Source organism: Bufo bufo, chromosome 3 (genome assembly GCF_905171765.1).
Source record: "Bufo bufo chromosome 3, aBufBuf1.1, whole genome shotgun sequence".
In the NCBI taxonomy this organism is placed as follows: Eukaryota; Metazoa; Chordata; class Amphibia; order Anura; family Bufonidae; genus Bufo; species Bufo bufo.
Window position 1 is genome coordinate 584,923,364 of NC_053391.1, and position 26,225 is coordinate 584,949,588.

Genomic DNA, 26,225 nt, shown 5'->3' on the forward strand with positions numbered 1-26,225 from the left:
CCTGAAAAGGGGGATAGAACAAAGCTTGGCCTTGGATGCCTTGTCTCCAGACCAGGCTTTCATCCATAAAGCCCGTCGGGCTGCGTTAGAAAGAGCAGCATCCTTGGCGGAAAACCAGATGGACTCTGCTGACGCATCGGCCAAAAATGCTGTGGCGGAGCGGAGAAGGGGGAGAGAGTCCCTGATCTCTTCTCTTGGAGTCTTGTTTTTTAGATGTTCGTCCAGTTCTCCTAGCCATATATACATCGCTCTGGCGACGGAGGTAGGAGCAATATTAGTTTTTACCCCAAACATAGCTGACTCCCAGGATTATTTTTTTTTTTTTTTTTTTTTTTTAGGAGGCCATCTGCCTTTCTATCCATAGGATCGCCTAGCTGAGAGGAATCCTCAAAGGGTAGGGCGGTCTTTTTCACTACCTTGGCCACTTGTAAATCGACCTTAGGCGTCTGGTTGTATATTTTGCTTTCAGACGGGTCAAAGCAGAGCCTATTCCTGAATTCTTTGGGAACACCGAGCCTCTTTTCTGGATCTGACCACTCCTCCAATATCATTTCTTTTATATTTTCATTGATGGGAAAAACAATAGAAGACCTGGATCTAAGACCCCCAAACATCTCATCCTGTACCGTACGGGGCCTAGGAGTATCTTCGATGCCCATAGTGGACCTGACCGCTCGTAGCAACTCCTCCATTTCATCAGCGGAAAAAAAGTATTTTTTATCCTCTTCTAGAATTTCCCCGTCCGACAAGGGTTCCTCATTAGGAAATTGTCTGGATGAGGCGGAGGCCACTTCAACCTCTTCGCCCTCTGAAGAAGAAATAACGGACAGTTTGCGTTTCTTAGAAGGGATGGGGTTGCTGGAGGGGGTAGACAAGGTGGCTAAAGAGGACTTAATCTCGTCTGAAATAAAAGACTTCATTTCCGAGAGTATATCTGGTTGCTCTTCCTTCCAAATTTCCGTAGTGCAAGGTTTGCATAGCCTCTTTTTATAATTTTCAGGGAGACGCTTGGAACAAGCACAGCATTTTAAGGGTTTTGTTTTTGTTTTTAACTCCTTGCTGCCCTGCAGAAGGAAGCAACCAGATATCCCAGCATTAGTAATTCAGGCTAGTAAACTGAAATATACACCCCCCAGAAGGGGACTCACGGTACTGGTGGCAGAAGGATCAGGACCTTCCTGGCGGGGAGCAGGTGTCTCAGACATCGCGGTGTAGCAGGCGAGGGGCCGAAAGGAACCGCGGTCTTCTCTTTTTGAAAATCCCGGCGTCTGACGTCATCTAGCTGCGCTCTGTTTGACGGCGTAGGCCTGCGCCGCACCAGCCTACTAAGGGATACGTGCGTCGCCCGGCCCGCCCATAGAGACGCTCCATGCGCCGCACCTGCTCCCCCTGCCGGACACTAGCGCTCGGCCCTCCTCCAGAAGGAAAGGACGCCGAGCGCAGCGCGCTGATGATCCGAGAAGCCGGCACCTCCAACTGCTTCCTCAAGGAGGGAAGGAAGTATGAAGGTATGGGGAGGACCACAGGCCCCGGCATAAGCCAAGACGAGGGTCCTCGATGCTCCTAGCTGGCCAGCCTTAGCCCCTGCCGCGGGAGGCCAGCTGGAGAACCTATAAAGAAAATAAGGTTATTTTATCCTCCATGAAGGAGGAACTCTCCACGTGTTGGCCCCTGTAGGGGCAGGAAAGCACTGAAGAGGTGGAGGGGTGGGGGGTTCTTAAACTCTCTATGTGTTCCTGCCCCTACAGAGGTCAAGGGTCAATCTCAATGTGGGCCGTCATGGTGGATGAAATGGAAATGTAGGACTGGGGTAGCTGGATGGCGTATTCCTATCTAAGGGCTCTTTCACACTTGCGTTCTTTTCTTCCGGCATAGAGTTCCGTCGTCGGGGCTCTATGCCGGAAGAATCCTGATCAGTTTTATCCTAATGCATTCTGAATGGAGAGAAATCCATTCAGGATGCATCAGGATGTCTTCAGTTCCGGACCGGAACAATTTTGGGCGGAGAAAATACCGCAGCATGCTGCGCTTTTTGCTCCGGCCAAAAATCCTGAACACTTGCCGCAAGGCCGGATCCGGAATTAATACCCATTGAAAGGCATTAATCCGGATCCGGCCTTAAAGGGACACTGACAGGCCTTCTGAGCATAATTAGCTCTTTATATGCCCCCCTAGGTCTTATAATAAGTTCCCAATTCAAATAAGTATTATCCCTGTGCGCATTATAAAACGTTAAAAATAATCTTTATAATCACCTCTCCTTTCTGCCCAATGGGCGTTCTTTGTGGCGCATTTGTGCCCAGCCGCGTCCCAACTGCCGGGTCCTTAGACACGCCCATCTCATTAGTATTCACTTGGCGCAATGTGATCCCGGCGAGCGAGGGTGCCGGGCACATGCGCATGATCTCCGAATGTCGGGGACTGAGAAATACCGCCCAGCGAAGTGAATACTAATGAGATGGGCGTGTCTAAGGACCCGGCAGTTGGGACGCGGCTGGGCACAAATGCGCCGCAAAGAACGCCCCTTGGGCAGAAAGGAGAGGTGATTATAAAGATTATTTTTAACGTTTTATAATGCGCACAGGGATAATACTTATATGAATTGGGAACTTATTATAAGACCTAGGGGGGCATATAAAGAGCTAACTATGCTCAGAAGGCCTGTCAGTGTCCCTTTAAGCTAAACGTCGTTTCGGCGCATTGCCGGATCCGACGTTTAGCTTTTTCTGAATGGTTACCATGGCTGCAAGGACGCTAAAGTCCTGGCAGCCATGGTAAAGTGTAGTGGGGAGCGGGGGAGCAGTATACTTACCATCCGTGCGGCTCCCCGGGCGCTCCAGAGTGACGTCAGGGCGCCCCACGCGCATGGATGACGTGATCACATGGATCACGTCATCCATGCGCATGGGGCGCTCTGACGTCATTCTGGAGCGCACGGGGAGCCGCACGGACTGTAAGTATACTGCTCCCCCGCTCCCCACTACTACTATGGCAACAAGGACTTTAATAGCGTCCTGGCTGCCATAGTAACACTGAACGCATTTTCACTTGCGTTTTTCCGGATCCGGCGGGCACCTCCGGCAATCCGGACAACGCAAGTGTAAAAGAGCCCTAAAACATTTACTGCATATCCACAGGATATGCCATATATGTCTGATAGATGAGGGGAACACTTCTTCTATAGAATGAGCATATAGTACTGGCAGCCAGGGCATATGGATACAGCTGAGCAGCCTGCGTTATATGGGAGTAGTGTAACACCAAGCTACATTGTTTCCATAAGGTCTGAGATGTCAAACAGCGCCACTCACCGTGCTATGCTTTTCTGTAATTCCCATTTACTTGTATGGGAGCCACAGAAACAGTGTAGCACAACCTGCTTGATCTCCGACCACTGCATTCAGGTAGTAGGAATACCCCTTTAAAGATTCACTGTACTTTCACTCTATTTCATTTCACTTAATAGATAATTATGTAACTAGCACATTTCTAAATCACTTCATTTTAAATATATGCCTGCATCCACCTGAAAAAAGCTGTAAAGTCATGGCCAGTAGGGGGCTCACTTCCGCCTACACTGCGGTCCACTGTCTGTTCTCAGGCAACATCCGTCCCTGGTAACAGAGACACAGAAGATGGCTCACAGGAAATTGGGGCGTGTCAGAGCTAGCTCAGATCCTGATCCTGATAAAAGAACTGCTTCTACACTGCTTCTGAACATCACAAGAGCTTCCAAGTGCTTTTCTGTAAGTGTGATTTATCCCTCCTTATCTGTTCCATGAGATCCAAAGCTAAAAACAAACCTAGTAGGAAGAAAGGCAAAGGTTATCACAGTAATACAGTACAGGTAGATTCCACAAAAGGCCCCTTGCTTGTGAGCAGGGCCGGCGCTTCCATAGAGGCAAAGGGGCCCCCCCCCCCCCCGCGTCGGCCGGCAACTAACTATAGGCAGGACAGTCACACGGAGATGAGCGCTTCCATTATGGAAGCGCTCATCTCCATAGTCATCTGTATCGCCGTCCTCAGGACAGCAATACAGATGGCTGTGCAGCAGGGCAGGGGAGGGAGAGGCGCGTCCCTTCCCCTTCCTCTGATAGGCTGCCGGCCTAGTGCCTGCAGCCTATCAGAGGCCGGCGCAGGCGGCGCGATGACATCATCGCGCCGCCTGAGCCCTGAGCCGTACAGTGCGGGACACAGGCCGGAAGAGACCTGCATCCCATCGCTGACATGGAGGTAAGTATAAGTGGTTTTTTTTTTTGTGTACAATACTGGTGGCTACTGGCACATGATGGGGGGCTCTGGCTACTGGCACATGTTGATGGGGGGGCTCAGGCTACTGGTACATAATAGGGGGGCCTATGGCTACTGGGACATGATAGGGGGGCCCTATGGCTAAGGGCACATGTTGATGGGGGGCTCAGGCTACTGGCACATGATAGAGGGCGGGGGGCCTATGGCTACTGGCACATGATAGGGGGGGCTCTGGCTACTGGCACATGATAGGGGGGGCTCTGGCTACTGGCACATGATAGGGGGGGCTCTGGCTACTGGCACATGATAGGGGGGGCTCTGGCTACTGGCACATGATATGGGGGCCTCTGGCTACTGGCACATGATATGGGGGGGTCTCTGGCTACTGGCACATGATATGGGGGGGCCTCTGGCTACTGGCACATCATATAGGGGGAGCTCTGGCTACTGGCACATGATATAGGGGGGGTTCTGGCTACTGGCACATGATAGCGGGGAGCTCTGGCTACTGGCATATGATATGGGGGGGCTCTTGTTACTGACACATGATGGTGGGGGGGGCTCTTGTTACTGGCATATGATTGGGGGTCATCTATGAGGGCACATTTTCCTGGCACATTATTGGGGGACATCTATGGGGGCACTTATTACTGGCACATTATTGGGGGCACTTATTACTGGCACATTATTGGGGGCACTTATTACTGGCACATTATTGGTGGGCACTATAGGGGCATCTACTGAGGCCACAAAGAAGGGGTATTCTATATGGGGGGCTCTGTATAGGGGCATTTTATACTGGGACACATTATGGTGGGTACTATGGGGAAGGGGGGGGAATACTATGGGGTCATAAACGGGGGCACTGAGAAGGGGTATTTTATACTTATAAATTATGGGGGACACTAAGGGGATCTACTGGGGCACTATATATGGGGCATTTTATACTGGTACATTATGGGGGGCACTAGGAGGGAGGGGGAGAGGAGCACTTTGGGGGCATTTACTGGGGGCACTATATAGGGGTATTTTATACTGGCACATTATGGGGGCACTATGGGGACATTAGCTCAACTGGGGGCATTACAAGGGGGTATTTTTTGCACTGTCACATTATAAGGAGAATTGTTTCTACTAGGGGGGCATTATTACTCCCCCATGGTATGACCCCGTAGTAGCAGCACCAGCCTCTCCCTGCTCTGCTATCCCTCTGCCCATTCTCCAAATCCTTATTATGAAATCTTTCTCATTAGGATAAAACACATCAGCTCCGCCGAGCCCCCGGCCAAAGTGTTGAAGTGGTGTCCAAGATCCCCAAGGGTCAAGCCAAGTAACTAAGTTTTCATATGAAATATGTTTATGTTATACACATATAGCATACAACGTGCCCCACAATATACAGTTTCTTCTGTAAAAGTCATCAAGTGTCATGGCGGGGGGGGGGGGGGGGAACCTTATTGTTTTTCGCCCCAGGGCCCCATTTCACCTAGAACCGGCCCTGCTTGTGAGAGAAATGCATCTAGCTGTGCAGCTGAAACAGGGAATAATATGGCTGAAGAAGACAGTAGGGAAGCCCAAAAAAGACCTGTTCCTCCACATTTATGATTGTAAAAAGAAGCACAACCATTATGTAAAAGTTTTTTTTGAAAACCCAGGTATGTCTTAAGCTCCAGTATATTTGCATCACCATTATAGATCATACTCTATAGAATTCTATGGGAAGGATAAATCCTCTGACAACACGTGCTGCATATTTATAGATGTGGTCTGTATAGAAATACAAGCCTATAAAATACAGCTCCATGGGTTCCGTTTTCAGTGATATTCAGTAAGCATAGCCCGGCCCTTCAATTTATAGTTCATCAGTCTCTTTATAAAAATGAGTTAATAGAGCCACACATTCAATGCCAATGGGTGCTTGCCACTTGGATCTCGTCCAGATCTCACAGGGAGAATTTGAATCTGTTGCTTTGTTTTACTGCGCCTGTGCCCCAACCTCTGACAGCTGTTTTCGCTGGGTCCTCCGTGTAAGCTTTATAATGAATTGACTTTAATATTCTTAATCCCAATTAAACTCTGAACGAATACCAAAGGACAAGAACCAGTATTTCATCTGTGGGCAAAGCTTAGCTTGTTTCCATATTTTACATGAACTCTGCCAGGTCATGAATCATCCTTTCCTCTCTTCAAATTCAGTATTAACTCTTCACTTTCTAGATGCCAAGGAGCTACTCTGCCCAAGAAATCACTGCTAACACCTATATTCTAAAAGACAGCAATTCCTTAAAGGGAATGTGTGATTGGAAAATGATCTATTACAGGGATCAGCAACCTCCGACTCTCCAGCTGTGGTGAAGCTATGACTGCCACCATGCTCCATTCACTTCAGTGGGAGTTCCAAGAACAGCTTAGCAAGTGTGCACGCTGAGAGTTGTAGTTTCACAACACCTGGAGAAATCCTAAAATCCTGCAGTTTTCGCACACGTGATGAAAGGGCTTGTTCACACGAACGTGTGAAGCCCGTGCTGTGGACTGCAAATTGCGGTCCGCAATGCACGGGCACCGTCCGTGGGGCAGGCGCATGAGGATCGCAGATCCATTCACTTGAATGGGTTCGCGATCCTTCCGTTGCACAAAAAGATAGGACTTGCTCTATCTTTTTGCAGTGCGGAAGCACGGAACAGAACCCCAGAAAGCACTCCGTAGTGCTTCCGTAGTGTTCCGTTCCGCATCTCCGGATTTGCGGACCCATTGAAATGATGCGGAATGGCCACGGAACGGTGCCCGTGTATTGCGGATCCGCAAATGCGGTTCGTTTGTGTGAACGAGCCCCAATCCTGATAATAGGCGCCGCTTCTTGGTTTGTACAGATCAATTTTCAGCAGTCATCTCATTATCATCACAGGCAGGATTAAAACGGCAGATAACCCAGTATCCACCATTCACAGTAGGTGATATCACAGCGTATCTACTCCTTCCTGACCTCTGCACAGGTCACAAAGCATGGCTAGAAAACTCTCCTATAAGTCACGTCCATACAATTGTGTCTATGGCCCTTGGTAGCTGCTGTAAAGAATATCTCTAAATGCTGTAAAACAATAGCTCAGGCAAGATGGCCGCCCCATAATCATAATCTGGAAATAGAATTGAAGAAAACTGCAATCAAAAAATAAAAACAGATTAGAAAAAAGGGATATGTGCTGCTATCTGGTTTTATATGGCAGAAAAAAATTCTGATTTTATAGGGGCTATAATCTGACATCATGCACGTGGGGTGGGACTTGGCGAGATACCTTTATGATGCCCAGCTAGTACAGGGCACAGGTCATATTCAGGAAGGACTCAGACAGCTGCTGATAGATCTTATTATGGCTTTTATAGTATTTATGTACGTTTTGCCCACAAAGTTAGTAGGTTCTTATCAACTAATGAACATGCCACCTTTCTGAGGGAGGCACAGCATGGGCTCGTAGTTATGGATCCATACATCTTGGCTGTTGACAAGGGGTTAATTTACCAGTCCACACAACCTATTCTTCTAGTGCAGTATTATATACTCAGGGACACATTCTAGCAGTTTATGATGTTGATGCAGAGAACAGTCTGTGTCCATGGAGAGGCCCCACTAATGAAGAACGTTAAGACATGCCCTACTGACACGTATAGTTGCGAAAAGTGCTTCAAGGCCAAGGTCATTTTTGATGCAACTTTTTCAAAGAGTGGATCTAAATCAACATTTTGCATTTAGGATGGCACCAATCCACCCTGTGTGACTGGACCAGGAAAGATCTGTCAACAGCAGTTTGTTATTGTTTTCCATATAGCAAGTATACTGCGGCCATATATTCCTAAGACAATATGATGATTTTGGTAGAAAATGCCGTCAATAAATATCCCTTTTCTTCTGAGCTGGTGTACTAAATGTCATTTTACAAATGCTGAAGGGTTTACAAAATGTAAAGAAACTGCTACACAGGTTTTCTATACATCGTCATAAACATGACTTAAAGGGGTATTCCCATCTTAGACAATGGGGGCATATCGCTAGGATATGCCCCCATTGTCTGATAGGTGCGGGTCCCAGCGGTGGGACCCGCACCTGCAACGAGAACGGAGCGGGGAGAGCTGTGGCTGGAGGACCCCGGATTTCCTGCGGTCCGTCCGCCACCAAACGCTGCTCCCATAGAAGTGAATAGGAGCGCACCGCTCCCATAGAAATGAATGGAGGGAGGCTGCGCATGCTCAGTGCGCCCTCCGTTCATTTCCCCGCTCCGTTCTCATTGTAGGTACGGGACCCGCACCTATCAGACAATGGGGGCATTGTCTGAGATGGGAAAACCCCTTTAAAAGGGTTCTCCAGGATTTCTATACAGAAAGCCTATGCTTAGGATAGGTCATCAATATCAGACCAGCGGGGGTCTGACTCCCAACACCCCACCAAGCAGTTGACACCAGAAATAGGCGCTGAAACAGCTCCGTCCATTGTGTAGTTCAAGTGAACAGGAGCAGTGCTGCAGTAACCAGCTCTGGCCACTACACAGTGAATGGAGCTGTGCAGCTTCAGTGCCAAAGCTACTGGACAGCTGACTGGTGGGGATGCAAGGTGTCGGACCCCCACTTATCTAATACCGATCACCTATCCTGGGGATGGAACATCAATATAAGATTGCCAGACAACCCCTTAAAATAAGTTTTTCCCCAGTCGTCTCCATGACACCAAGTCCTGAGATTGACTTCCTTCTGATTGGACAGGAAAAACACAGAGAGGTTAAAACCCCCACCCCCTCCTCACATCACCAGTGTTTTTCCTGTCCCATCAGGATAGGAAGCAGGAGAGGTGCACGGAGCTCGTTTGGGCTCACCTGGAGTTATTTTTTCATCTGGGCCGAGGTCGGATCTGCAGTGCAGCTCTCCCTCCTCCGTTTGGTTAGGCCTGGGCTCGGGCACATAGGTAGTGCCCCTGCGAAGATTCCCTCTGCGGCGGTCCCGGAGGGCTTGATGCAGAGGGAAGGAGGAACACGGCGGATCGGCACTGTGATGTGTCCCTTCCGGCCGGCAGGCAGATGACGTCAGACGCCGGGGGCGGAGCTAAGCGCGCTGACGTCATCAACATGCGCCACAGGTCCTGCAGCATGAGAAGCACATGGAGACACTATAAAAACGCTCAGGACCTGTGTAACGGCGCCCTGCATAGCGCGGCTCACATATTTTGGTGAAGCATCTCTGAAGCGGTCGGGAGTCAAGATGAGCACCCCCCTCACGCCGGGCTCTGGAACCGAGCCTGCATCAAACCCTGGGACAGTGAGTAACCTGTTCTCAGGTACATGCTTTGTATGGTGGGTTCAGTCTGCTCATCCTTTCCTCCCTTACCATTTCAGGGAGAAAAGGATTCGGCTTCTGCAGCCAAAAAAACTAGAAAATGTGGTATTTGCTGCAAAAGATTGTCTAACACTGGATCCAAGCCCCTGTGTAAAGAATGTACTGCCAGTGTCATCAAGTCTGAGTCTTCTAGTCTAATTGAAGACATTAGGAAAGTGGTAAAAGAAGAGGTTCAGTTAGCCTTAACTACCAGAGAACCTACTCCCCCCAAAGTTCCCCCCACTCAGGACGCCCGTAGTGTTAAATCACTTATCCTGGATTCCGACTCTGAGGGGCTGGCAGTCTCAGACTCCGAATCTGTCCAAAGACACCCGGCATCTTCAGATGAAGAGGGCGAATATAAGCGCTTCCTGTTCAATCCTGAAGATATTGATGAACTTATCAGGGCCATCAGGGCCACCATTCAGATGGAGATGCCTAAAACCCCTAGGTCTACCCAGCAAGAAATTTTTGGGGGTCTAGGTGAAAGGAAGAAGGCCGTTTTTCCAGTCCCTGATAGTGTCCAAAAATTAATTAGGTCTGAATGGGAAAAACCGGATAAAGGATCCTTTATCCCAAGAGGAATTAAGAGGCGCTACCCCTTTAGCCAAGAGGACTGTACGGATTGGGAGACCATTCCCAAAGTAGACGCGCCAGTGGCCAAGGTAGCAAAACATACGGCCCTACCGTTTGAAGACTCAGCACAATTGAAAGATCCTCTAGACAGGAAAGCGGAGAGTCTCTTGCGAAAGACCTGGGAGACTACGGCGGCTCTTCTCAAACCGGGCGTTGCCTCCACATGTGTGGCCAGAACACTGAGCCTTTGGCTAGACCAGCTAGAGATACATCTGGTCAATAAGACACCACGGGATCAAATTCTAGAGAGCTTGCCTCTATTAAAGATGGCAACCTCCTTTCTAGCAGACGCAGCGGCTGAATCTGTTAAACTATCCGCCCGTACAGCTGTTCTCTCAAATACAGCGAGAAGGGCACTATGGCTTAAAGCGTGGTCAGGAGATATCACATCTAAAAATAAATTAATCGCACTCCCCTTCCACGGTCAGTACGTTTTCGGAGAAGATCTAGATAAAATCCTAGACAACGCGACAAATAAAAAAAAAGAGGGTTTCCAGAGGAAAGATATAAACAAAAAAGGCAGCCCTTTCGTGACCGATTTTTTCAACCCGAAAATAAAAAAGATAAAGGGAAGACTGGGAGGTGGAGCTATGCGAAGGGAGGCAGGGGGAGAAGCTTCCTCTTCAACCCAAATCGGGCCGAAGCCTCCTCATCCAACAACAAACAATGACGCCATACCAGTGGGGGGAAGACTCAGCTCCTTTTTAAGATCTTGGGAGCATGTAACAAACAGCCAGTGGATCTTAAGTATTATACAAGAGGGTTATCTGATAGATCTTCTCTCTTCCCCTCCACAGAAATATGTGATCACTACCCTTCCCCCATCTCAAACTGCGACCTTAAAAAACGACATAAAAAACCTATTAACCTTGGACGCCATAGAGCCCGTCCCGAAAAATCAGACAGGACTGGGATTCTATTCCCGCCTCTTCATTATAAAGAAACCAAACGGGAAATCCAGGGTAATTATAAATCTGAAACATCTAAACAAATACGTAAGATATCAAAAATTCAAAATGGAGACCCTGAAGTCAGCAGTGAAACTCTTAAAAAAGGATGCAGTGATGGCCACAATAGATTTAAGCGACGCCTATTATCACGTCCCAATTCACAGGTCATCAAGGGAATTCCTAAGGTTCGCAATAGAATTGGAGGGAAACATTCAGCATTTCCAGTTCAGGTGTCTCCCCTTCGGGATCTCTTCTGCCCCAAGGGTTTTTACCAAAGTAATGGCGGAAGCCTTGACAACCTTGAGAGAAAAGGCAATTTGTGTGATCCCCTATCTGGACGACCTACTGGTAGTGGCGGACAACATAGAGACCATGGGAATCCATCTCGGGTTAGTCCTGGATCATCTACAGAGCCTAGGTTGGCTCATCAATTGGAAAAAATCGGATTTAATCCCATCCAAACGGAAAGTTTTTCTGGGCATTACTCTAGACACAGTCTCCCAAAGATCCTTTCTACCACCTCAAAAGATAGTAAAACTTCAGACAGCTTTGAGGAAGTTCAAGAAGGAGAAATTCTGTTCAATAAGACAGGCCATGAAGGTACTAGGGAGTCTGTCCGCTTGCATTCCAGCAGTTGCCTGGGCACAGTTCCATCTAAGACCACTCCAGAAATTAATCTTAGACAAATGGAACAGATCGCAATTAACCCTAGAGAGGAAAATATTCTTAGATGCAGAGACCAAAAAATCACTAACTTGGTGGCTCAGCAATTCGAACCTAGAAAACGGGATTTTCTGGGCACAAGATCTCCCTCTAGTCATCACAACAGATGCCAGCCTCCACGGGTGGGGAGCGGTCGTCCAGGGGAACTCCTACCAGGGAACATGGGGGAATTACGTGAGCCAGCAATCCTCAAATTTCAAGGAGCTGAGGGCAGTGTGGGAAGCACTGAAACACACAAGTCAGCTGGCAAAGGGTCGTCACGTCCTAGTCTACTCGGACAACGCTACAGCCGTGGCCTTTATCCAACACCAGGGAGGCACAAGGCATCGCCTGCTACAAAACCTGGCAAACAAAATCTTTTCCTGGGCAGAAGGCAACATTCAATCTCTTTCAGCGGTTCATTTGAAGGGAGTTTTAAACATTCAGGCCGATTACCTAAGCCGGCACAGACTAGACCCAGGGGAATGGATGTTAGCTCCAGAAGCCTTCCATTTAATCACAAAGAGATGGGGCAGGCCGACGATAGACCTGTTTGCATCCAGGAGAAATCATCAGCTAAACCAGTTCTTCTCCCTCAACCCCAGGGATCATCCTCGGGCAGTAGACGCCCTCAACCAGAGTTGGACAACAAGCTTAGTCTACGCCTTCCCCCCATTTCCGCTTATCCCCAGAGTGTTACAGAAGTTCCTAAAAGAAAAGTGTACACTAATCCTGATAACCCCCTTCTGGCCCAAGAGAAGTTGGTTCTCCCTCTTGAAAGCCCTCAGCGTGGAAGCTCCTCTCCTTCTACCTCAGAGGCCGGACCTTCTAAGTCAGGGGCCCATTTCTCACCCAGACCTGAAAATACTAAAGTTAACAGCCTGGATTCTGAAGAATCCAACTTGTTAAACTTTGGTCTATCAAAAAAAGTAGTGAACACCTTACTCCTTAGCAGGAAACAGAGTACCAACGACAAGTACCAAAAAATATGGAAGAAATTTGCTGATTGGTCTGGGACCTCCTTCAACCAGTTTAGAGCCAACATCTCACTAATCCTGGATTTTCTTCAAGAAGGGCTAGATTTAGGTCTATCCCCCAATACCCTTAGGGTCCAGGTATCGGCTTTAGGAGCACTATATAATACCAAGCTAACGGAACATCCCTGGATATCCAGATTCCTTAAAGCAGCAGATAGGATCAGACCTACAATTAGAAACATGGTGCCACCATGGAACCTTAATACGGTACTAGGGGGTCTAACCTCCGATCCATTCGAACCTCTGGACTCTATCCACATCAGATGGCTTACCATTAAAACGATTTTTCTGGTGGCAATAACCTCAGCCAGAAGGGTCTGTGAGCTGCAGGCCTTGTCCATCCAAGAACCATTCCTTGCAATATTTGAGGACAAATTAATTTTCAAATTAGATCCGACTTTCCTCCCCAAGGTAGTCTCGACCTTCCATAGGTCTCAGGACATTGTTCTCCCCTCGTTCTGTGACGATCCGAAAAACGATCAAGAAATCACTTACCACACATTAGATGTCCGGAGAGCGGTCTTAAAGTACCTGGAAGCTACCAGCCTTTGGAGAAAAGACAAAAATCTGTTTGTCCAATTTTCAGGTCCTAACAAAGGGAAGAAAGCGGCAAAAAGTTCCATCTCCAGATGGATTAAGATGGCAATCTCCGAAGCATATAAAGCTCAGGGAAAAGACGTCCCTGCTTCCCTAAAAGCACATTCTACGAGAGGCATGGCTGCCTCCTGGGCGGAAAAAGCCTCAGCCTCCTTACAACAGATTTGCAGGGCAGCAACATGGAAAAGAGTTCATACTTTCACTAAGCACTACAGACTAGATGTAGCTGCTAATGACGACCTAAGATTTGGACGTAAGGTCCTGTCGGCAGTCGCCCCCCCCTAATTGTATCTTTGATATTGTCTCAGGACTTGGTGTCATGGAGACGACTGGGGAAAAGAGTATTACACTCACCGGTAATCCGGTTTCCTGGAAGTCTCCATGACACCACATATATCCCACCCTTTTTTTCTGCTATTAGCTATTATCCTTTCATCCTGGGGTTCTTCGTTAAAATACACTGGTGATGTGAGGAGGGGGTGGGGGTTTTAACCTCTCTGTGTTTTTCCTGTCCAATCAGAAGGAAGTCAATCTCAGGACTTGGTGTCATGGAGACTTCCAGGAAACCGGATTACCGGTGAGTGTAATACTCTTTTCCATTGTATATACTAATGGCGTATTGAGTAAGTAGCTATGTCATCAATATCTGATTAAGGCCTCATGCACACAGCCGTGCGGACCCATTCACTTGAATGGGTCCTCAATCTGGAAGGTGCGGTGCAGAACGGAAGCACTGAGGCACTCCGTAGTGCTTCCGTGGGGTTTCTCTCCGCACCACAAAAAAATAGAACTTGTGAGGACTGGTGCGGACTGATTCCACTTGAATGGGTCCGGATCTGGCTGTGGCAGCCTCACATATGTTGCCCTTGCTTTGGGGCCCTAAGGGTGCATTTACACAACGGTATGAATTTAGTGGTCCGCAAACCGGGGATCTGCAAAATACATATGCGGTCCGTTTGGTGTCCACATTCTGTTGCAGACTCATTGGGAGACCTTTACTAAGTCCCCTAAGACACTATTGAAGACTTCGGTTTCTGGCACACGGCAGGACAGGAATGTATTATGAGGCATTAAACACTTAATAAATTAGGCCTCTTGTACACAAACGGGTTTTTTTGCGTTCCGTATACAGACTGTATACTGAACCATTCATTTCTATGGATCCGCAAAAAAATAAAATAACGGAAGGTACTCCTTATGCCTTCCGTTTCCTGCAAGAAATTCAAAGTATAGGACATTTTCTATCTTTTGCAAAATGGACATATGGATGCCGATGGCACAGAGACATATGGATGCCGATGGCACAGAGACATATGGATGCCGATGGCACAGAGACATATGGATGCCGATGGCACAGAGACATATGGATGCCGATGGCACAGAGACATATGGATGCCGATGGCACAGAGACATATGGATGCCGATGGCACAGAGACATATGGATGCCGATGGCACAGAGACATATGGATGCCGATGGCACAGAGACATATGGATGCCGATGGCACAGAGACATATGGATGCCGATGGCACAGAGACATATGGATGCCGATGGCACAGAGACATATGGATGCCGATGGCACAGAGACATATGGATGCCGATGGCACAGAGAAGACATCTGTGTTTTTTTCCGCTTCCGTTCCGCAAAAGATCATGTCCTATTCTTTGCCGTAAATGCGGACCGCGGACCCACTGAAGTCAATTTGTTCACAATAAAATGCAGACCTCACACAGACAGGATCCGTATTTTGTGTAGCTGCATTCCTCAAAATACATACAGTCATGAGCAATCACCTTTATGGGGTACTGACTGCTGAGACCCCCATGTTGTAGCACGACTCGGTGCACCATTTATCAGACACATTACCAATATGTCACTGACGCATACGGTGGGGAACGCCTTCAGAAAACTGCGTACTAGATGTGCATGGTCTCAGAAACACAGCCTGGCAGCAGCGACCATGGCCCACAATTTTCCAAGGTGCAGTCATTGGGGCACATTTACTAAGGGAATGTCTGGTCAGCTCAGCTCCACGCTAAGTGAATGGGGATCAGCTGCAATACCACACACATCCTGCGGACAGGTGTGGTGCTGTTTCTGGAAGAAAGCAGCCATATTTTTCTGATCGTGGACAACCCCTGCCAGGGAAAGCTTGGCGACAGCTACTATACCCATCATCATTGCGTCCGTCACCCAGCGGAACCAGACTCTAGGCTAGGTTCACATGTTACATCTTGGTGGCTAAAATCTGCAGCAAATTTTGGGAGTGTGAACTATGAGCTATGGTATCTGTGGTGCAGCTCTAGGCAGACCTGCCATTCAGGAGCCCAGGGGAACTGGGTGCCCACCACTATGGGAGTAGTAGTTGCAGCCAGGCATTATCTTATAGTGGGGGGAGGGGATTTTTTACATCTTCCTATACTCCCTCATGGGTCTTGGAGCCAAACATATGGTGGAGAGGAAACTCCAAATCGCTGTGCTCTGGCATCTCCTCCTCCCGGCAGCCGCCAGTACGAGGCCTATACAGCAGCAGGAGACTTGCTGCGCAGCACTCATGGCCCCGCTTCACTGAAGCATATCACCTCAGGTCGCCCTGTCCTCCAACCCGGGCACCCACCCGCCCTCATACACCCGGCGGCACTGCACACAACACCCCCCTATAGCAACAAAACAAAACCTCTTACCCCCGCACTCAGAAATCAGCTGTCCCACAACAACAAAAGCTTTGCGCGGTGCTACCTGGGAGTTGTAGTTTCAGCACGGGATCAGCAGACTGTACGCTCTGTTAGAACGTACTACATTACCCAGAAAGACTTGCGCTGGCAGAAGGTCAGAAGCCTCGGCAGGATTCGCGTTGCTATGGGTTACGGGGCAGTTTTGGAGTTTTTATTGTTTTATAGACAGGAAAGTTTCCGTTGCTCACTAGCAGGGAGGTGTGGGCAGAAGCCAGGAACAGCTTTATTGTCAGTGCACTGAGATTCTCAAGGATGTGCGATATATAACATAATAAATGATAACAATAATAAAGTATAATGTCTGTACACTCTGCTGTGAAGTATTCTCACCTTTTGTGGTTTTATTGACTTTCCCTGAATTTTCAGAAGTGCAAATACTGTAACCCTCGGAGCCTTGACTTTGAAAAAAAGATCCAGCATGTCCGAACCAATAGCCATGGATTTTCTATGCTATGTAATGTTAACAGCAACTTTTCCATCAGATGGGATTCGTTAATTTTCGCGCATCAGCTCTTGCGTACAGTAAATATCGCAGCATGTTCTATATTGTGCGTATTTTTTACGCAGCTCTGACTCCATAGAAGGGAATGGGGCTTGTGTGAAAAGAGGAAGGAATCCGGATGCAATGCGGTCTTCACGGATGGTTGGAGATGTAGATTGTTATTCTTTAGGGCACTTTCCCACGAGCGGATCCCGTGCGGGGAATCCGCTGCGTGAAAGACAGCCAAGCCGCGCTCCGGACAGCAGAGACACGGAGCAGTAACATGAGTGATAATGCTCTTTGCCTCTCTGTGATCTTTTTACTACAAAATCACAGTGAGATAAAGTTGTCGCTGTGATTTTGTAGTAAAAAGATCACAGAGAGGCAAAAGAGCATTATCACTCATGTTACTGCTCCGTGTCTCTGCTGTCCGGGACGGGGCTTGGCTGTCTTTCACGCAGCGGATTCCACGCACGGGATCCGCTCGTGTGAAAGAGCCCTAAGGCCCCTTTCACACGAGCGTGACGGATTAGGTCCGGATGCGTTCAGTGAAACTCGCACTATTTTGCAAGCAAGTTCAGTCAGTTTTGTCTGCGTTCAGTTGTTCAGTTTTTTCCGCGCGGGTGCAATGCAATTTGATAAAAAACGGAAGGTTTACAAACAACATCTCTTAGCAACCGTCAGTGAAAAACGCATTGCACCCGCACTTGCTTGCGGATGCGATGCTTTTTTCACGCAGCCCCATTCACTTCTATGGGGCCAGGGCTGCGTGAAAAACGCAGAATATAGAACATGCAGCGATTTTTACGCAACGCAGAACTGATGCGTGAAAAACAACGCTCATGTACACAGACACATTGAAATGAATGGGTCAGGATTCAGTGCGGGTGCTATGCGTTCACGTCACGCATTGCACCCGCGCGGAATACTCGCCCGTGTGAAAGGGGCCTTAGTGTTTCTTCACGCGTGTGAAAAACATATCAAAACTGATTACATCTGCTCCGAAAAAACACACACACTGAACGGAATCACAGAAAAAGCAGATTGAGCAAAACCATCAGTTTTTTCCTGTACAGATCCCAACACAATCCATATTGCTGATGTGAAAGAGGCCTAAGGCCCCTTTCACACAGGCGAGATTTCCGCGCGGGTGCAATGCGTGACGTGAACGCATTGCACCCGCACTGAATCCGGATCCATTCATTTCTATGGGGCTGTGGACATGAGCGGTGATTTTCACGCATCACTTGTGCGTTGCGTGAAAATCTCAGCATGCTCCTCTTTGTGCGTTTTTCACGTAAGGCAGGCCCCATAGAAATGAATGGGGTTGCGTGAAAATCGCAAGCATCCGCAAGCAAGTGCGGATGCGGTGCGATTTTCACGCACGGTTGCTAGGTAACGATCGGGATGGGGACCCGATCATTATTATTTTCCCTTATAACATGGTTATAAGGGAAAATAATAGCATTCTGAATACAGAATGCTAAGTAAAATAGGGCTCGAGGGGTTAAAAAAATATATAAAAAAATTAACTCACCTTAATCCACTTGTTTGCGCAGCCGGCATCTCTTCTGTCTTGTTCTGTGAGGAATAGGACCTTTGTTGACGTCACTACGTTCATCACATGGTCCGTCACATGATCCATCACCATGGTGATGGATCATGTGACGAGCGCAGTGACGTCATCAAAGGTCTTATTCCTCACAGAACAAGACAGAAGAGATGCCGGCTGCGCGAACAAGTGGATTAAGGTGAGTTTAATTTTTAAAAAAAAAATTTTAACCCCTCCAGCCCTATTGTACTATGCATTCTGTATTCAGAATGCTATTATTTTCCCTTATAACCATGTTATAAGGGAAAATAATACAATCTACACAACCTTGAACCCAAACCTGAACTTCTGTGAAGAAGTTCGGGTCTGGGTACCACATTCAGTTTTTTATCACGCGCGTGCAAAACGCATTGCACCCGCACGATAAAAACTGAACAAAGGAACGCAATCACAGTCAAAAACTGACTGCAATTGGGTATCTACTCGCGCGGGTTTGCCGCAATGCACCGGGACGCATCCGGACCTAATCCGGACACGCTCGTCTGCAAGGGGCCTAAGAGTGGGTTCACACATGCCATTTTTCAGCATTTTTAGTGTCGTTTTTTTTTTTTTTTTTACTTCAGATGTTAGCTGAAGGTCTATGGGAAATATAGATCCCAGACAAAACAAGAGTTTATTTTTTTTAATAGAGGAGTTTTTGGTTATTAGATGGCATTCTTTGGGTCTCTGTCGTGTTTTTTCAAACGCAGCATGTTGAAGCTGTTGGCGTTCTTTCTGGTGTTTTGACATCTTTTTTAGGCAATTACACATAGGCGTATTAGGCAATTACACATAGGCGTATTTAGGCCTCCTGCAAATTGTGGGCTGCAATGCACGAACACCGAACGTGGGGCAGCCGCAGCAGATTGCGGACCCGTTCACTTTATTGGGTCCGCGATCCGCCCGTTCCACAAAAAGATAGGACATGTTCTATCTTTTTGCGGAACGGAAGTATGGGATGAAACCCCACGGAAGCACTCCGTAGTGCTTCCGTAGGATTCCGTTCCGTGCTTCCGTTCCGCACCATTCCGCATCTCCGGATTTGCGGACCTATTGAAGTGAATGGGTCCGCATCCGAGATGCGGAATGCCCACGGAACGGTGCCAGTGTATTGCGGATCCGCAAATGCGGTCCGCAATATGGCAACGGGCAGCACAAGTTCGTGTGCAGGAGGCCTTAGTCCGTGAAATACACTCTTTGTGTCAGCAGTATGTCCCATATTGAACACTGCTCCTGTGACACAAACTCACTGCATTAGGCTCCATTCACACGACCGTAAGTGTTTTGTGGTCCGCAAATTGCACAGATACCGGCCACGGGCGTTCCGCATTATGCAGACTGCACATTGCCGGCGATATATAGAAAATACCTATTCTTGTCCGCAATTGCGGACAAGAATAGGACATGCTCTATAATTTTGCGGGGCCGCGGAATGGAACCAAGGATGCGGACAGCACTAAGCATTGAAATGAATGGGTCCGCACCCGTTCTGGAAAATTTGCGGAACGGATGCATACCCATTGATATGATCGTGTGAATAGACCCTTATAATGATTTATAATGCCGTGCGTTCCTGCCCGACCATGGCTATACTGAATTGTACTGATAGTATGATGTGAGTACAGTTCAGTAAAGCTGAGGTCGGGCAGGAATACACAGCATTATAAATCATTATAATGTTGTTAGTTTCTGTCAGAGGAGCAGTGTACAGTACGGGAAATGCTGCTGTCACATGGGGCGTATTCCCCGCACTGAATCTGCTCATGTGAAATTGCCCTTTAGAGTTGAAAAATTAATTTTCACAGATATTTAGAAAAAAATGCAGCTGACACAGGAAGAAGCGCAGCTGTGTATTAGGGTTAGGCTACATGGCAAAAGTCATGTGACATAACTATGTATGTAGGACTTGTCTGTGAATATTTCAGTAAAATATAGCCAAGTCACAGGCGAGTTGCGTGTCGCGTGTCGCACGTCACTTTCATTACACTCAATTGAGGAAAAGTCACGCACGACTTGTGATGTGTGCCACAAAATCTATCAGGTCTGGACTTTTTGCGACTGTTGCATCACAGTTGCAGCATGTCACGTGTCACATTGCAACACCATTGACAATCATTATCTCAAATGTTGCGTGACTTTCATGTCACGCGACACATGTCATGATGTAGCTGAACCTTAAAAAGATTAAAATAGACAAATCACTTTGTCTAGATGCCATACATCACCATATACTAAGAGAATAAAGTAATGACAGACCCTATTTCTGATAATTAAAGGGGTTGTGTCACGGCTGTGTCATGGTCTGGTGTAGTGGACCATGACACTTTTGCCGTGCATGCTTGTTGCTGGTGGCAACATGTTGTTTTGCATGTTTTGACACTTCCCCTTTAAGTTGTGTGCCCCTTCCCATCCTGGTGTGTTCGGGGTTAAGATGTGTGCTTGGTGGAACTGGGTGTGGCCTCTGGCTCTTTTATACTGTGTTGTGAGCCCGAAGGTCAGTTGGTTAGTTGCCTGCATATGTGTAGGAGCTCTGCTCCTTTTTGGATGTCTATCTTACCTGTGTGAGGGCATCCTAGTTGGACACCGTTTGTCTCCTTTCCCTTCCTCACCTGTTATGTTGTTTGGTGTGGTTCATGTTGGGGTTTAGTTGTTTATGTCATGTCTGGTGTTCCATGTCAGGTCTGTTTGGTGTTGGGATCTGCATGGATGTTAAAAAAAAAAGGCTGTGTGAGATACACCCTCTACATACAGGGGTTTGATTCAGTGTAGGCCTGAATTAAAGATTTCTTTGCCCAAAATGGCTGTATTTCAAATACCTGAATCAAACCCCTGTATGTAGAGGGTGTATCTCACACAGCCTTTTTTTTTTTAACATCCATGCAGATCCCAACACCAAACAGACCTGACATAAGCAACTAAACCCCAACATGAACCACACCATACAACATAACAGGTGAGGAAGGCAAAGGAGACAAACGGTGTCCAACTAGGATGCCCTCACACAGGTAAGATAGACATCCAAAAAGGAGCAGAGCTCCTACACATATGCAGGCAACTAACCAACTGACCTTCGGGCTCACAACACAGTATAAAAGAGCCAGAGGCCACACCCAGTTCCACCAAGCACACATCTTAACCCCGAACACACCAGTATGGGAAGGGGCACACAACTTAAAGGGGAAGTGTCAAAACATGCAAAACAACATGTTGCCACCAGCAACAAGCATGCACGGCAAAAGTGTCATGGTCCACTACACCAGACCATGATACAGCCGTGACAGGTGGTATCACTTAAGCAAATAGCATTTATTATGTACAGAAGGTTAATACAAGCCACTTACTAATTTATTTTTATTATCTATATTGCTTCCTTTGCTGGCTTCATGAATTTTTCCATCACATTATACACTGCTCATTTCCATGGTTACGACCACCCTACAATCCATCAGCTGTGGCCGTGCTTGCACACGATAGAAAAAAGCACCAGCCTATGTGCTCTCCCACGGCCTGTGCCACCAGAGAGGCTGGCACTTTTTAGTGTGCAAGCACGACCACCACTGATGGATTGACTGGCCGGCTACATGATCCTTACAGCGTTAATTACTTCTGAGAGCTCATTATGTACCCAGCCAGCAGCAGAGAGGAGGGCATGGGCGGTCCTCTGGGCATCTGTAGTGTACGGGGACTGTAATACCCGTCACTACCAAAGTGTCACTTGGTGTGCTGTCGTCCCTCCTAATTATGGGAAGTTGGTATATGTCATCTTTATAAAATGTCATATAATGTAATGCATGTATTTCCCTGTTACTGTGAAACTTGCATGTACAGGCCTGCTAGGGGTGTCATTCCAGCTCTTAGTCAGTAGAGGGAGCTAGGGAGCCCTAGTTTATATAAGGCCCAGTCAGGGAAGTGAAAGGCAGACGGAGTCTAGTGTCTGTAATCTACAGTTGGAGATTAGACAATGTCAGAGACAAGTCCAGGCCTGAAGCCTGCGGTCCAGGAGAAGATTTCCTCCTGAATTCCCATATGCAGAAACAGGAATATCTTAGCTAAAGAGCCTGAGGAAGCTGAGAGAGAGACAGAGGCAAAAACTCAAGAAAGCAAGAGGTACTCAAGATAACAGAGGAGGTACTTTATGAAGCTAGAACCAAGTATATATGCCAGAGCTAGGCTATTGGGCCTTGGTGAAGAATTGCTATATTCCAGGATCAGACAGAAATAGAGTGCAAGCTCCTGTACTGCAAGTCCTGTGTTCAACACTCTGTAATCACCTTGCTAAATCTGTAATTGCCTGCATCAACCGTATTGCAAAATCGACTGTATGCCAAGGAACTGCGATTCCAATATTGTCTCTGCATGAAAACTACTAAAGTTGGAGTTCTGTTTTAATACCACGTGTTCCTCAATTTATTCCTGCTATCCGCAAACGGCGTGCCACCGTTTAATTGGCACTGGCGTCACGAACAATTTCTACCATCACCTGCCTATGCAGAGAGTCAGCCGTCTCAGGTTAGTGTCATTGCACTACTACACCCAGAAACTCTATTACACACAACTTGAGTACGCTGCACCTCTCTTTTGGCGTCACGAACAGGATACGCACGCTTTCTAGTGCAAGAAGCGTGAACTTTGTGCCTTATACAGTTGCCCTGTGACCAAAGTGACAAATTACCTGTTTATTGAAAGTGGACTTTGTGGACTGAAAAATATACCCAAAGTGTACCTAAAACCTCCAAAAAGCGCTGGGCAGTGTTGCGCTACCAAGAGGAAGAAAATCGCCACATTGGAGTGTGGTTTTGTGGACTTTTTACAATCCTGCTTGCTGTCAGTGAATAGACAGCGTTTATACCTAAAGATGGCCGCTGAGGCTACTGAAATAACTGCTGCGTCATCTTCATCCCGAAAAGGCGGGAAAAATTGGCGCCTTTCTGAGAAAATAGCGGGAAGGAGTTCAAGGTCAGGCGCCACTGCTTATCTGGACATTTGCATGTCTGCCAGCATGGACACCGCCTTCCATATACTGGAATACCTGGGGGGCGGCCTCCCAGTGCAATGGGAGGAGCTGGCTGATCTTATTGGCGCCACCCTATCGCTCTCCAGAGAAGGATCGAGCATGTTGGAAAGGGAACAGAGCGTTGCTGCAATGTCCGCACCTGAAATTGCAAAGATGTCTAATGTTGGTGTAGAGCCAGAGGAGGCTCCACCGGCCTACTCTCCGGGACCGGAGCAACCCGCCTGCCGCCCAAGGGGGAAAGAACCCGAGCCCTACTATGGCTCGTGGATAGACTTTTTCCAACCATCTTTCAAATGGTCCTCCCTGATGGCGGAGATCCGGGAGGCCGCCATAAAGCGGAATACAAAGACCAAAATCTTTTATGAGGAACTAACTAAGACAATACATGAGAAGCATACGAACACCCAACCCCGCCTGGAAAGGAGAAAGGGAGTGGTGCTGTCATTTGACAAAACCCGTGGCTACGGGTTCATCCAGGACTATCTAACTGGCAGAGACCTCCATGTGAATCGAAGGTCTGTCAAAAGAGACTACCTCCCTTCTTACCAGCACAGCCTCCGTGAGGGAGAGGAAGTGGAGTACACCCCTGCCGAGAGCCTACGAGGCCCTTATGCAACTGCCGTGACCCGTCCCAAGCGAACATCTGAGGACTGGGAGGCAGAAGAAGAAGAAGACTACTCTGGCTGCGAGCGGGAACCTGAACGCTCTCCAGAGCCGGCCCATCACGCCTTCCAGGAGCGGAGCTCCTTCATTGGGCCTAACGTCTTCTGGCAGCCAACCGTGTTGGAGAAATGGGTGAGCCCCTATCCTTCCCCCGAGCTGCCTCGTCGGGAGAAGACCCTGCACGAGATGGGGAATTTAAAAGGACTTCAAAATACCTTCAAAAACATCCGGATGGGTCGGAGACCAGACGCATCGCCAGAACCTGCAGAGGCCGAGTCCGCACCATCGGTGACTGTACCTGCGCCGGCGGCGCTAGCAGATGACAGCGACTCTAACACAGGGAGCATCGGTGAGCAGATTGTCCGGCTGGAGGAGAAGTTGCGGGAGCTGCGCAAGATTGCGACCGCCAGGATCCAGACGCCGCCAAAGAAGGACGAGGTAAGGGTGCCTGTCTCCACCCGCAGACCACCTTCTGTTGCCACCGCTCCGTCAGTGCCCCAGACCGGACCCGCGATTGCTGTAAACTGCTGCACACAGCGCACCGGACCGCTTGCGGCGGCGGTACCCAGCACATTGCACCCTGCAGTGATCATGCCAGGACCGGCACGGTCCAAAAGAGGGTTCACCCCTAGGCCTATGGGGCCAATACCTATTAGGGGCCCCTTTACCCTACAGCTGCCCCCTGACACTGTTAGGTGGGCACACCCGCCTGTAGAAGAATACTACAGACGATACTTGCCAGCGGAACCAAGTGGTTATGATATGCCACTGTAAATCAGCCTGCTAGGCCTTTGATTTATTGCACCAAAGAAATATGGTGTTTATCCTTCCAGGACAGGAGTCCTATGTTTCTGGTCCTTTGTTGCGGCTGCCAGTTTGTCCACGGCTCAGTGGTAAGTGTTGACCACTGAAGTAATAAAGCCAACAAAGCCACGTTTGTGTTCAGGACCTCCTGCCTGTTTTTGTTACCCTACACCAAGTTGTGCCTGTTCCTTAGTTGCACCTTTTACCCTTCACCCCCTTTTCAGGTTGATCAGGGGTATTACAGCATTTGTTTTATATTCTACAATTTTATTGTGCAACTTGATACTAAGGAACCGTGCCCGGGGACAGACTCAAAAGAACCTGAGCCTCTGAGATTTTTGCTCTTTTAAAAAGTAATGTGCCCAGAGATGGACTCCACCGCCTGAGAGCCTCTGTGATTTATAAGGAAAAAACCTGGGTACGGACTCATCATGTTTGTTCTTTGAGCCTCCAAGAACTTTTATACTGTTTTATCCATTTTGCTGTTCTATTATGGACTTATTCATTGTCATGGACTATCCTGGTTATAATGTTACGCTGTGCCAGGTCAGCGCCCCAGTTCCATTCACTATCCTGAGGAGAAGAAAACGACGCCCCTTGTCACCACCCTTCACCTTTGCCAATTGGACCTGATATGAATGTAAATGCAGATGAATTACATGTGTGTATGCCTGCATGTGTCTCTTTTTCTATTTCAGGTAGAGATTCCAGTTGGGCGACCCATGATGGAGTACGAGGTCGTACTCAGCTTAAAGCAGTGGGGTATGTAGTGTACGGGGACTGTAATACCCGTCACTACCAAAGTGTCACTTGGTGTGCTGTCGTCCCTCCTAATTATGGGAAGTTGGTATATGTCAGTTTTATAAAATGTCATATAATTTAATGCATGTATTTCCCTGTTACTGTGAAACTTGCATGTACAGGCCTGCTAGGGGTGTCATTCCAGCTCTTAGTCAGTAGAGGGAGCTAGGGAGCCCTAGTTTATATAAGGCCCAGTCAGGGAAGTGAAAGGCAGACGGAGTCTAGTGTCTGTAATCTACAGTTGGAGATTAGACAATGTCAGAGACAAGTCCAGGCCTGAAGCCTGCGGTCCAGGAGAAGATTTCCTCCTGAATTCCCATATGCAGAAACAGGAATATCTTAGCTAAAGAGCCTGAGGAAGCAGAGAGAGAGACAGAGGCAAAAACTCAAGAAAGCAAGAGGTACTCAAGATAACAGAGGAGGTACTTTATGAAGCTAGAACCAAGTATATATGCCAGAGCTAGGCTATTGGGCCTTGGTGAAGAATTGCTATATTCCAGGATCAGACAGAAATAGAGTGCAAGCTCCTGTACTGCAAGTCCTGTGTTCAACACTCTGTAATCACCTTGCTAAATCTGTAATTGCCTGCATCAACCGTATTGCAAA

The 26,225-nt window shown here is 47.9% G+C and overlaps 1 protein-coding gene across 2 annotated transcripts in view; it reads right to left on the reverse strand.

The window, feature by feature from the left end:
• The window catches only part of CALCOCO1 (calcium binding and coiled-coil domain 1), a 165,159-nt gene that overhangs the window by 69,457 nt on the left and 69,477 nt on the right, over positions 1-26,225 (reverse strand). Inside the window, exon 1 of one of the 2 annotated variants that reach the window (XM_040425826.1) lies at positions 16,215-16,276. The exons of the other annotated variant lie outside the window; for it this stretch is intronic. The gene's annotated coding sequence lies outside the window, so the exon portion shown is untranslated. Of the gene's footprint in view, positions 1-16,214; positions 16,277-26,225 lie in introns of those variants that run through there. 2 annotated transcript variants of the gene reach the window in all.